This window comes from Hemicordylus capensis, chromosome 5, assembly GCF_027244095.1.
Source record: "Hemicordylus capensis ecotype Gifberg chromosome 5, rHemCap1.1.pri, whole genome shotgun sequence".
Classification (NCBI taxonomy): Eukaryota; Metazoa; Chordata; class Lepidosauria; order Squamata; family Cordylidae; genus Hemicordylus; species Hemicordylus capensis.
Window position 1 is genome coordinate 166,678,302 of NC_069661.1, and position 11,868 is coordinate 166,690,169.

The window sequence follows — 11,868 nt, forward strand, 5'->3', positions numbered from 1 at the left end:
CTTAAAGCAACAGCAGCCCAGTCAAAATGCTGTGTATTGTACCTTTGATTCCCCGACCTTCCAAATATCCCTTGCATGTCATGTGTGTTCATGTATGCATGCAAAATAGTACACAGCCCCTCCTGTCCATAAGCCAGATATCATGTTTTTGCCCCAGTCCTTTCTTCTCCAACAGTCTCTGCTTTTTTCAGCCCACTGCCTTTACCCTACCCTACCTTTTATGCAGACATTATCTTCTTGTCCCCACACCCCAGTCCCAAGGAAGACACAGACACAATCGGCTTGGATAAAAAGGGCCAATTTATTAATGTGGTACAATCAGCAAACTGTGCAACAGACTCCACCCCGCCACCCCACATTCCAGGCCTAACTAAGGCCGAGTTAAAACATTGCTGTCCTCACCTGTGCCTAAAATGGGTGACACAACCTGACTCAGGATAGAAGTGGTCAAAACTTCTTCATCCCCCTTATTCATTCATTTATTCATTTATTTATATAACATATTTTTATATGTTAAAATATCATATAATATTGTCAGCTTCTCAGGGTCAGGGCAACTTCTAGGGTTTCACACACCCCAAGCTGCTCAGCCTTTAAGGTTTACGAAGCCCTGAGGCAGGTTTCCTGGCGAAACAAAGTCCTTGAGCCGCAAAGCCTCTAAGGACCGATTGACCAATCCGCCCTACTTAAACTGTCCAAGGGTGCTCACCGATTTCAAACCCTTATACACCTCCACCCACCCCACACTGTATATGCCACAACAGGAGGTCAGCCTAGCTTGGCCTTCCTACCCCACAGTGCTCCAAGACTACAGCAAGTCCCCTCCGAAGATTCTCCAGGTACAAATTGCACCCTGCCATGGGCAAATGCATCCCATCAGGACAAAAACAGTGAGGCAACGAATGTGCAATACCCGGCTGCAGAATATAAACATGCCCCCTTGGGCAACAGCATGTTTGCCCATGGCAGTATTCACTTTATTTCTAGCCCTTTCAACTCCTGGCAAACTCTGACACATACACACGCCGACCTCTACATTGAAGCCAGTCGACCCATACAGTGAACAGCCCGGGAACCCACTCACAAATGGTGGCAAAGACAGAAGTGGCTTGTTGAATCAGGGAGAGCCCAGTTCACTTCCCCAGATCATTCTCGCCCAAATGCACAACCAGAACCTTGCGGGGTAGACTAACAGCTAAATATTCCCACAGTGCAGGAAGCAGTTGGCTCCACAGCATTTCCCTTGTCCCAAGCCAGTGCATGCTGGTCCGATTCCCCAAACCAAGTTGGTTGCCGATTGGCAAAGTACTGGTTCGCTTGTAGGCCCAGAAGTCCAGGAAATGGCTGCAGATTAACACATGCACAGGAGCCGCTGCTCTGCCAACACCTGCCAAGAAACAACAGTGATTAACGTACACAACGCATAAAAACCTTGGACCTCCAACACCCAATGCGCTTAATCTCAATGTCCTCAAAGCCCAACTGGCGGGCAGTAGTAACAGCACCAATCTGGAAGGAGTGCGAACTAAACAGGTGAGCCGGTTCGCCCAATCCAAGGAGTGCTTTCCGCAGGACAGCCCAGAATTGGTACTGTGTCAGGGGCAGGCTATCTGAGTGCACAAAAAGGCATCCTGTAGTGCTAGGCTGATGTGCAAAGTACTGTTGCAAAGCCCGAACAGGACATAGCATATCACCCCCTGCCGGAACCAGCTCAACCCGCTGACCCTTGCCCTTCTGATCGGTCTTAGAGCAGCACAGGTACAGCTGCACACTGTATCTCCCAAAGGAAATATCTGCAAATTGAAGGCACCAATCCCTCAGGGCCCGGCCCCTACAGGGAAGGACCTCGCTTGGCCAAAAAACCCCAAGGAAGGCTGTAATTGCTGCCTGATAAAGCGCCACCTCCCAAGGGGAGCTGCAAAGGGGTTGGAGCTGCCTAAAAAGGGCCATGACTAACTTGATAGTTATAGGCCACCTCTTGGACCTGGTTACACTCCATAGTCCAGCCCCCAAGCATGCATCTCACCCTGACATTGCATGTGGTGTCCTGCACGCCCCAGGCCTGCGCCTCAAATGACAGTGCTGCCAGATAGCCTGCCAAGGTGGAGACCGCCTGCCCGAGGCATGCAGGTGCACCAAGTATTGCATGAGGTGACTGGGTGGGATCGGTCAGTTGTCCAGCAGGCCTTCGCGTTGCCTGAATGCATGAAAGGAGGCTACCTTACAGGAGTAGCTCACCCTCGTTCTGGGGGCCAGAGATGCATCAATAGCCCAGTTCTAGTCGCCAAGCTTCCACAGAGCCTCTGGCATCACCTCTGGGTCCAAATTGGTTTCTGGGGCGAACTCCCTGAACCTGGCTACCTGGAAATGAGATAGGGCATCAGCAATGTCATTAAGGAGCCCTGGCACGTGCCTTGCCAGAAAGAGGATGTTATATTACAGGCACCATATAACAAAGGCGTGTAGGAGCCCCATAACCATGCATGAAGGGGAGGTCTGTGAGTTCACTACTTGGACCACCACTTGATTGTCACACCAGAAACAGACGGTGGAGCCAATTGCAAAGGCCACCAGACAACGCACCACTTACCCCTGAAATACACCCCGAAGCCAAGACCCTCAGCAGCATCAGAGTGCACTTGAAGTTTGGCTTCCCAGAGCTATTCATCCCACAAAAAGGCCCACCCAAGAGCAACCGCCCTACAAGCCAAGTTAAGGTGGACAATCACCACCTACAGTTCTCTAAGGGTGGCTTTTCTTACAAAATAGTACACAGTCCGTCCTGTCCATAAGCCATATATTACATTTTTGCCCCAGTCTTTTCTTCTCCAACAGTCTCTGCTTCTTTCAGCCCACCGCTACCTTTACCCTTATGCAGACATTCTCTTCTACATACCGCAAATGTGTGAGGGGGAAATGGGAACATGCTATCTATCAGCTCTTGTCTGGAAATTGCTAGACATGAGGGAGGTTTTTCTATGTGACTTGGAGCTGTTCATGGAAGAACATTCCCTGTGCTCAGTGTTTCTTCCCTTTACAGAAAAGTATTACAGAGCCATACAGAATGTAGCCAGTGAATACATTGGCATTGGGAGCATAACTAGCTTGCGTATGCCTGCGCGCCCCCCCCCCCATGCATTTACTGTACTTGGAGAAGATAACATCTGCATGGACAACCAGCCTAGCATTCCTTTCTCCCCTTTTCCCTCCAGCATACCAAACATCCCCTCATAAAATGCAAAAAGGTTTCGTGAGAGTTTTTCACTTTCCTGCCTCATCTTCCACCAGCTTCCCCCCCTCAGTTTCCTGCTTCTCAAACCACTGCCAATTGTGTATGCCTCCTTCAGGAACCCTGCTTCTGGGCTCTTTCTGCTCCTTAGTTTTTCTACCTGTTGGGGGTCTCTTTCCAGAACTTGGGCTGTACCACAAAGCAATTCCTGCCTCTATGACCTGTGCGAGGTTTGAATCCCAACTAACCTGACAACTTTCTTTTATCTCACAGAAGCTGGACTGAGAACTTTGTTGTCTTTGTTCCCAGGACAGTTGGAATGTTTGAGACATAGCTGTTCTGTGCCATCGCATCAGTTCAGTCATTTGCTCTCAGAAGCTTTACTGCCATTACTGAGAAATCTGGCTTGGTCTCATGTAAACAGAGAGAGGTTTCACAATCCCAATACAAGGCAACAGGGGTGCATCTAGGTCATTTTGGTGCCCGGACCTGAAGGGCTTCAGAGCCCCCCACCCCATTTTTCTAAAGGATACCACCAGTTGATATCTCCCCCAACCATTGCTCACTCCTTCCTCCTGGGAGGCTTCCAAATGATTGGGAGGCCTCCCCATAGCCCCTCCACTTCTGCCCCACCACTACTCTGCTGCGCCACTGCCGCTGCCCTGCCACTCCTGCCCCACTGCTATTTTCCACTCTTCACTGCCAAGGAGTGGGGGTGAGCTGAGCCAAGCAGGCCATGGCCACAACCACCCCCAGCGGCAGGTGCAGGTGGTCCATGGCCAGTGCACAGGTGGGCCTCCTCAGCCAGAGCACTGGTGCAGTCTGAGCATGGAGCGTTGCAAGCTTGTGATGTCACAGGCATGCAGTGCTCCAAGCTCAGACTGCACCAGCTTGCTGGCTGAGGAAGCCCACCTGCACAGGTGAGCAGGCTGTGGAGGCCCACCTGTGCCCGCCTCTCCAGGGTTGGCCATGGCCTGCTCAGCAAAGCTCACCCACCACCACCCCGGCAGTGAAGAGTGGAAAATAGCAGTGAGGCAGTAGGAGTGGAGTGGCAGAGTAACGGTGGGGCTATGGGGAGGCCCCCAGATCATTAGGAGCCCCACCCCCAAGGAGGCAGCCATGGACCCGGTCCCTAAGGTCTGTGGCTAAATGCGCCTCTGCAAGGCAGCACACATCAAACTGAACAAGCAAATGTGGCTAAAACCTTGATTCACTATTCTTAACAACGGTTGCATTATGGAGTGCTGCAATACAACTATTCGAAATATTTCAGAATTAAAGCTCCTCATACATTTAACATGCAGCTGTACTGAATGCACAAAGTAGGCATTCAACTGCTGCTGCTGCTGCTGCTGCTGCTACTATTTATATACCACTTTTCAAGAAAAGTTTGCAAAGTGGTTTACCTAGAGAAATAAATAATGAGATGTAATAAAAACCAATAAGATGATAAATAAGATGTAATCAGCTAACCTCTGCTACCCTTTGCTAAGCATGTACATGCAAGGCCAAACTTGACATAACATGGAAGAACCTTGAATCAGATCTCTGGCTTTTAAGTAGTGTAAAAATGCAAAAATAAATAAATAAATAAATAAATAAATAATAGCTGCCAAGGGGAGGTGCCGTTTGGCTCAAGTATGTTGCCTCTGGCCCTGCATTCTTTTCCTGATTTAAATTTCCTCCAAACTGCTATTTGCTCCACAGAGTAAAGCATACAGGTGCCCATATGACAACCTGAATGTTATGTGAGTGGTTTTTAACTGGAGAAAAGGGGGGGGGGAGTCCCTCAAGCACTGTGATCTTGATCTGAATTGCTGGATCTTGATCCGAGTCCCAAATCTCATCAGCCACCACCTCCTTAATTTAGGGGGTGGGTTGCCACAACAATGGCTTCTCATCTGTCCGCCTCATCTAAAAGGTGCTGTGTGGAGGACAAAACAGACACACTAGCCCCCAATATAGCATTAGTCTCCTCCAGTTTCCCTTGGGGAAAGAGTCAAATGTAATTATGCTTGGGATGGGGACATGTCTGTTTAATTATCAAAAGGAAGGCTGTGGGCCCAGATCTTTTAATTATGTAGCAACGCCCCTGCTTGCCCCCAACAGCTAGTATTCAGATTCATGCTGCCTTCAACATTTTCCTCTGTTCTCTTTATGTTCTCTCATGAGCCATGGTTTAAGAATCCCTAGAGATTCCCAAGGAACTCTGAACCTTGGGTCTTCCTTACTGTATGTCACCAGTCCTCTATTAGTCAACACTTTGGTTTGTCTGAGGCTGACAAGATAATGTGAAAGAATCCCCTTTTCTCCCCCCTTTATAATTTCCAGTTCCCCACCACCACCATCACCTATTCTTATATTTTTGATTACATTGTTGGACAAATTGAAAATTCTGCTAGTGTGTGCTTGAAATGTAGCCAGCCTGTCTTAGCAGCTGCTATTTGATCAATGTGGTGCTGCTAGCTGTCATACTTGAAGCATAGTCTAAGAACTAGATACAGAATTTAGTAATCTTTCTGCGTAATCTTTCTGCATAATTTTCTGTGAACAGCTGTGCTGTCATTTTAGAGACTAGGAGTTCTTCCAAGAAACACAAGGGCAAACCACTCTTCAAGTATGACCTTCGGCTTTTATTATTTCTACAGTGGTTGGGAGGGTTCTAATTTTATAGTATCTATTTCACACCATTGGAAGGGGAAGAGGAAAACAAACTTTGATCCAGTCACCATTGTGCTCTTAAAGGGAACAAGACCTTCAGTGACCTAGAAACTTATTGTTAACAGTTGAAAAGAAAAGTAGAGAGCAGCATGTACTGCAAAAACTGAAGGATTTGAGCACTTTCAAATAGCTTTGAGGCTTAACATGACATCACCAATGAGGAGTGAATTGGCAAGGTTGTTAAGATTCCTTGATCATGGATAGCATTATCGGGGGGCAGTACCTCTCCTAAAGATTTGAAGAGTACCCCTCATTTTACTGAACTCCAACCCAAAATGTCTTTCCTCTCCCTGCAAAAAATGTGAGGAGTTTCTGTTCAAGCTTTCCTTCTATGTGGCACCCCAGTATGACATCGATTCTGAAGGGCTTTGAGGTATAATCCTGATGACAATACTGAAATGTTAACAAAGATACATCAAATAACAAGTTGTTCTAGTAAGAACTAATCTGCCTACTTTCACTACAACCAGACTAAATTTGGTTCGAATCGAGGTCCACAAGTTAGGTCGCTTGTGCCTCAAATGTTCATACATCCGCCATCTTGGATTGAGGTGGATGTCATCAGCATAAACTATGCCATTGGGGCATATCTATGTGCTCCTACAGCTGTAGCAAATTTAGTTCAAATTGGTTAGGCGGTTCACAAGTTAACCAATTGGAATCAGTGGATAGACCATCCCTTTGCTCCAGACTTAGCATGTCAGCTCACCTTGGAGGACAGGTCTACACGGGTAGACCTGTCCTCCAAAGCAGGGTGATGTGATAAGTCGGGAGCGAAGGGCTGGTCTATCTGCCAATCCCAAATGATAGACCAGATCTTCCCATTTAAAAAGTGCCATTTTGAGGACTGTTTTTCCAGCAAAAGCGGCCTCAAAATGGCATTCAAATTGCCCAAGTCAATTTGGGTCAAATCAGGGGTGATTCTCATTGATTCCAGATTGGGCCCTCTATTTTGAGGGTGATTCGATTTGGGGTCGAATTTGTGAATTGTCCCCAATTCGACCCAAATCGATTCGATGGTAAACTGAATTCCTGCTAACCTGCTAACTGAATTCTGTGAACTGAATTCCTGCTAACTGAATTTCTCTCCCCTGCTAACTAGGCAAAGGGACAGCTTTATAACATGGTGATTCTCTTTATTTAGCAGGGGGAGAGTAATTTGCCCTATCCACCCCCAACACAGTACTTCCAGTGACTGTTGCTGGTGTCTACCTTATGTTTCTGTTTAGATTGTGAGCCCTTTGTGGACAAGGAGCCATCTTATTTATTTATTAGTTTTCTGTGTAAACCGCTTTGGAAACCTTTGTTGAAATGAGATATATAAATATTTGTTGTTGTTGTTGTTGTTGAATTGCACACCCCTGCAAGACACACCATCTGCTTTCAAGTGTGTTGCTGGTGCACTAAAACTGCTAATCCAAAAAACAGCTGTGCAGCAACATTCTCATCCTATCCCCACGTGAAGGGGTAGTTAGGGTTGCCAACTTTGACTGATGCTATTACTGGAGGGTTTTTCCAGTGTGTATTTTCAATGCTTTTGTCAAGCCATTAAAATCCTCAACATTGCTTCCAGTAGTCACCTGGAAATTGAGGCCAGTTCCTAGAGACGCCAGACTAGTCTTGAAGGGCTGGCAGCCCTAAGAATCATAAGAACGGTGTAATTATTTGAAGCTGAAGACATCCTCAAGAACATTTCTGGAGTCTCTACAAGAAAAAGAAAACTCTGCCATTTTCAGAAATTGCACAGATTGCCCAAAGCACAGAAGGCTTGCGATGTGCCTGCTATCTACAATATGGTGTGTTGTAGATAGCAGTGTGGCATTCCTCAAATGTCAACCATGAGGAAGTTCAGTGAATGTGTTTTGCTTCACACTTTAAAACAGGAGACACTTTTCTCATAAATCAGGTTGGATCATGTACCCTGGGTGCATGATTTTGGGGTGTTTCCCATGTATTCCATTATCTACTATTATTATGTATATACTGCTTTTCAGTGGAAAAAGTTTTCAAATAGGTTTATATAGGAAAAAATCATGACAATTATCAGATGGATCCCTGTCCCCAAAGGGTTCACAATCACAATGTAGCCTTGGCAGTGCTTGCATTGCCTGTGGGAGATAAGAACCCTTAATGTAATGAATCCACAAATGATATCGGACCCTCCTTCCCACTTGCTCCAAATATGCCTCTGGCCCCTAGGACAAAAAATGAATATCACCCACACACACCTTCAGAAAGGTAGGAAGGGCAGAGCGAAAAGCAGGCTGTTGCTCAGCTGATGGGCTCCCTTTCCCTTAGGGGTTCAGGGACATTTCTCCCCCCTTGTTCAGTTATAGCTATGCCTCTGTCAAAATATGCCAACTATCTGCAGCCACCAATATGCTTTATAGTCACTTATTTTTAGTATGACTTTTAAAAATAGAGGTACTACTTATTGTACTATTTATTCTACTGTGTGGTTCTTTCTGAAACAAAGGCTTTTCCCATACTCACTTGAGGACTGATAGGTATCCACCCAGGTCTCCTGCAAAATTTCAGTGTCTGGCATGCCAAACAATTTTCAAACTAGCAAGTCTGTGACTCAAAATTTGCCCACTTGGGAACTCAGCCACTCCTTCTGAGCCTCACCCCTAACTTGTCCACATCTGCAACATGGAGGTAAGAATACTGACCAAACTTATAGATCTGTAGTAAGAATGACTGAGGGTAACAAAGTATGTTTGCCATTGAGAAGCAGCAATGTAGTTGGCAAGTTCTGTTGTTACCCCATATTCTTGAGGCCTCAAAGTGCTGTATTCATCCTTACAAGTAGTAGGGCACTAGTTATTGTAGCACCTACCATTGGGCTAGCCACCTAAAGCTGCAGCAAGAAATGACTTAACTAGCAAGCCAGAGGTTGCCAGTTCGAATCACTGCTGGTATGTTTCCCATACTATGAGAAAGACCTATAGAGGGCATCAGTGATATAGGAAGATGCTGAAAGGCATCATCTCATACTGCAAGTGGGGGGGGGGCAATGGTAAACCCCTCCTGTATTCTACCAAAGACAACCACAGGGCTCTGTGGGCACCAGGAGTCGACACCGAGTTGACGGCACACTTTACGTTACCATTGGGCTGATGTGAACTGCATTCTCTGTAGGTCAAATGGTAAGAACTAGAAAATTATTATCCCTCAACATGATTTGAATGAATAGGAAAGAACAAGGAGGTAAGCTGGCAAGCAGATCCTAAGGCAAACTTACACAGCTAGTGTGAGTTTCATCAGGGACTTTATATGTTGACACAACCACATGATGTTTTGTTGTTATTGAGCATGATACAACTTCTTCCACTTTGGAAAGTGTTTTATTCACTGCATCTCCTTGAGAAAGGACTCCTGAAAAAAAGTCCTGACAGAAAATCAAGTAGGAAAGCATTGTCGGGAGGGGAAATAAGTCAATTCCATTGGCAGAAAAAGATGGAAGAAGAACATACTTACTTTAGAATCACAGGTTTATCAGATTTTGATGAATTTATCTGGAGGCTTTACACACAGGGCTTCAAACCTGAATCTACTTCAGAGGAGAGTGTGTGTGTTCACCCACAAGACAAACTTACCCCAAAGTCCCTTCAAGATTCTTGGACCCACTCCACACACAAATCGGGCTTTGTGATGTGAATTCTCGTTTATCTCAATGTATTTCCAGATTTTTTAAAACGCTGGTTTTAAGCTATTTTTTCTGAAAACACCAGAACAGATAGGGAGAGGCACTTACATAGAATCATTAGCATGAGAAGAGGAATGTTTTCTTCAGAAATTGAGATATTGGTCTTTAGGTAGCTCTCTCCCCACCCCCACCCCCCACCCCATTAGCTAGAAGGAAAACACGGAGCATGCCATGTGAACTCGTTTCAAAACAAAATCCGAGAGCGAGGGGAGGGGCTGCTTCCCTCAATGCCGTGAGTGTAGTTCAAAGTGGCTGTGCTCAACATTTACCCCGAAGCATGAAGCCATGTGTGAATGTGAATTATACCCAGGTGAATTACATGCCCTGAGATTACTACATACTTCAGCAAAAAAGAGAAGAAGGAAGAAAGGAAACAATTTTCAAAACCTAAGTTTGGTTTTGGTTAGAATGACGCCAATGAGGATATGGTAATCTTTTGGGTGACAACTTTACCTCAAGCAGTACACTGTGCCACAGATTACTAACAGTAATTTGGAAAGTGTGAGGAGGTCCAAAGTGGCCCTCCTCACACTTTCCACAGTTATAACTCAAGAGAAAGTGACATGGGCATGGGTAGCAACATTGAATGCAAGGGTTCTTAAATGTCATCATTGTGTGATTTCCCAGTGTGTGTGAGAAACAATTCTAAACAATTCTAAAGGTAAGAGAAATTCTGGTTGTGGGAGATCTTAGAGGTGATCCATGAACTGGTACAAGAGATTACAGTGGTTAGAGGAGGCTGTGGAAAGAGGTAGATGGACACTCTGGCTCAGTCAGTTTATGAATATAAATTGGGGGGGAAGGGAAGGGAGCTGTATTTTCTGTTGCAATATTTCAAAGGATAAGGATAAACAAGGAGTCGCTGGCCTTGGAGCTGCCTAGCCCAGTAGAATCTACACTTCAAGAAGTGCTGCACTTCACATCTCAGGCAAAGTTATCTTCTTGTCCTGACATCCATTAACTGAGTCGGACAGGGATGGAAGCCAGGATCCCATAAAAAGCATGTCATTGCCACTGAGCTGTGGTCCATCTATGAAAGTAGCCTCCCTTAATGCCAGCGGGAGACTGTCTGCAGAAGGAATATCACTGTATTATCTACAGCTTCAGCAGCAGACTGTCTGCATATTTGTCCACCTCAGGGGGACGAGTTGAAGCTTCCCTTGTTGCTACTATGGGCAGAATATAATTATTATTTGGGCTAGTCTGGGATCAGGATACAGAAGACATATTTTGGTGTCAAGTGTGCAATAACAACTTGGATTACCACACATGAGCAGTGTCTCTTCAACTTTCCTTTGGAATCCTGATAATTAGCAGCAGCACAATATACACCACCATATCAAGAAGTGGGTAGTAGTCAGTAAAATTGTTCTCATGACCAAGTTGGGGGGGGGGAGGCAGGACTGGACCTACCTTCCCCCCAGATGACTGTTGCAGCCCTCTTCACTGCAGCAGCACATGCCCACACAATCCAGATCACTGGAGGCCAGGACTCATTTCCCCTGCCTCTGGGAATCCCACAAGGCACCGTGTGTGACAAGTGTGATACCTTGGGGAATTCCCTTGGGAGTTGGGCACTCGAGGCACCCCCTAACCAAGGTAAAAACCCGAGTTTAAAAGTCGGGGTTGCCATGGAGGCAGCACCAGGATCGGCCTTGATTCCAGCTGTGCACAAACAACCCTGCCCAGGTAGGGCTGTATCTTGGTGACAAAATAAGCCTACCTGACGTATGTCCATGCCTCCTGATGGCAGGCAGAATAAACGATGCTGTCTGAAATATTAACTCACCTTCTAGATAATTTGTCCTTCACCTTTTTCTCCTTTTCCTTGGTTTTCATTCTGCATCTTGCTTCATGTTCCAGTCTCTCAATGTATTTGGCTCTGTTTCAGTGAAGACTGTAGTTGCCATGGTGTTCTTGCAGATGAAGAGCTTCCCTCACCCCCACCCCCCATCAGTTCTGCACTTCACTATGGCAATGTGATAGTGTGTATTTCACTGGAATGGAACAATGTGGTACACAACTACCCTGTACCCACGCTGTTCTTTCTTGCTTCCCCCATGCAAGTAAGCACTGTGTGATCCTATCTGGGAACACATTGGGTTGCATTTGGCTGTGGCCCCATAGGTGTGGCACAGGCTCCAAGCTGCGTAGCTTCTCTAGGATGAAAATGAGTTCAGTGTGCAGCAGCCTCAGAAAAATGTTGAAG

At 46.0% G+C, this 11,868-nt stretch overlaps 1 long non-coding RNA gene across 1 annotated transcript; it reads right to left on the bottom strand.

Annotated features, from left to right (window-relative positions):
* Positions 1-282: 282 nt before the first annotated feature.
* On the bottom strand, positions 283-11,759 carry LOC128325936 (uncharacterized). The gene is made up of 3 exons (XR_008307750.1): positions 11,449-11,759; positions 2,239-2,361; positions 283-1,387 (listed from the first exon to the last, which is right to left on the bottom strand). It is a non-coding gene; the product is annotated as an uncharacterized LOC128325936 (long non-coding RNA).
* Between the last annotated feature and the right edge of the window lie 109 nt (positions 11,760-11,868).